Genomic DNA, 2,258 nt, shown 5'->3' with positions numbered 1-2,258 from the left:
CCTCTTTTGGCTGGTTTGTCCCTGTCTCTCTGAGACAAACCTGCATCTTGCATGGGGAGGCAAAGCCAGAGTCCCCAGGTGAAGAACCTTGATACAGGAGGCTCCGTTATTTGCCAGCCCTGCCATTCCCTTGTGTGGTCTTTGCCACCTTGCTTGAACGCTGTAAGCCTCCATTTCCCAACCTGAAAAACAGGATGATCCCAATTACCAGAGGTGTGTGACTTTGCAGAGGGCAGGCTCTGTGCCAGAGGGCAGGCTCTGTGCCAGAGTGCAGGAGGCTCCTCACTCAAAATGATGTTGCTTCCATCCTCTCATCATACTCCCACAGGGAGATGCAGTAGAGCCCAAATGACCCAGTAGTGTCATGCAGAGCAGGAGTGTTAGTGCCCAGGCCTGCAGAGCCCCCAGCACAGGGCTGGCCCCTGCAATTGCTTTGTTTTCATGCTGGGCTGAGTCTCAAACTTTCCAATAAACACCAGAGTCATTATCATCAAAATGTGGGAAATGCTGTCATTAAACCAGCCCGCTTTAGTTTTCAAGTGCCTCTTTCTGGGACATCAAATTCATTTAGATCATTCTCAAAAGCCACAAATCCTGAATGGGTGCAGTAATGTGTGTGGTGGGAGGCGAGAGCACTCCAGGCATTAAATCGGGTGAGAGGGCTCTAAGAGAGCTGGGCTGGGATTAGTGCAGGGGTTTAAGACGTGATGCCTCCAGCTTGTCCTTCTCACCCCCAGCCATGGGCTCTCTGGCAGTTTTTCAGGCTGAAAGCCTGGTTCATGCCCTGATATCTCTGCTTAGAGCTGTGGTGAGGAAAAGGGATGTTCCTCTCAGAGGGCCCAAGCACCAGATTCTGCCTCTTACAAAAACATTGATTTTGTTCCAGAATAAAAGAAAACCTTAACTCCTTTCAGCCCTATGGTTACATCCCACTCCCCTTCACTTTGACATATATAGAATAACATCATTAAGGATTCATCTGAGCACTGGGGCAGCTGAGCAAAGTCTCAGCTCAGTGTCCATGTAGTTGGTAAATGTGATGCTGAAGCTAATAGTTGTGTTTATTAAAGTGAAAACATAAAAGTGGGGCTTTCAAAAGGGCTTGAGATCAGCTGGACCCTTCTTGGGTGACCCCAAGCACCTGCAGCTTATAGAAGTGATACAAAAGGCTGAAATCTCAATCCCATGGGAGTCTGTACAAAACTTTGGTGGGAGCCAGGATCTGTTCAAAAGCTTTTCATCTACTAAGAAGAACCAGGATTTTGCTCCTCTGGGGAAGATCCTGGCACAGAGACCACCTCAGAGCAGCACAGTGCTATGTGTCTGCTGATGTGCTGTGATGTTTGTAGGAGCATCAGCTCTTGTGATGGGAATAAGAATCCTAAAATCATATTTTAGTTCCTTAGAATATAAATGGAAGACAAATTGCTTGTCAGCTGCTTCGTTTGGGAGATACTTAAAAGTACTTGGGAGAGGAAACGTGCTCCCTGCTACAGATCCGGAGCTTTGCTCTATCAGCCTGAAGGATCTCCCAGAGCCTTGCAGACACAACAGGCTGTAGGCAGGAATCATTCACTGGGTGGAAAGAGTTCAGTTCAGTTCCCAGAGACTTTATCAGCGTGACAATTTATTCAACTTATGCCAAAAATACACGTAAAAGACACTTCAGGCAGATCTCTAGGAATGAGCAAATCTTCCACTCCCGGGTGGGAAGGTTGAGCCCACGTTGGTGCAGTGAAACGTCAGCTCCTAAATCTGCTGTTTGCTCAGGGATGGGGCAGAGGCAGGAAGGAGCCTCTGCCTTGTGCACACTGAGAGTCAGGTCGTTCAGAATTGATCCATCTCTCGGGAGGAGAAGGAATTATAATGGTTTTTATTGAGTGAACCAAAACCTGACAGTGTGTGTCCCATTGTGACCAGGGTTGGGTGGCCAGGGAGGGATGTGATGCTGTCAGTGTGCTGTACTGGAGCCATTCATTAATGGCTCTATTGAACAGGAGAGTGGTGAGGCTGTTGGCGTGTCCAGAGCACTCAAAGGGTGACATGAATAGGCCACCCATCAGTGATATGCTCGATGGGAGATGGGAATCTGGCTTCATCCTTACTGTAAGCCTGGGTGCTTCCAAGAAGCTGGGCCACAGGTGAGTTGGATTCTGTCGGTCTGGTTCATTAATAGAAATGAGCCATACTCTGCATGTAACTTCCAGCACTCCACTCGGGAAAAGGCTGGGAACCCCTTCCTGCCAACTGGGAATTTC

The sequence above is a fragment of the Psittacula echo genome (assembly GCF_963264785.1).
Source record: "Psittacula echo genome assembly, chromosome: 5".
NCBI classification, from domain to species: domain Eukaryota; kingdom Metazoa; phylum Chordata; class Aves; order Psittaciformes; family Psittacidae; genus Psittacula; species Psittacula echo.
This window is presented reverse-complemented; position numbering follows the sequence as displayed.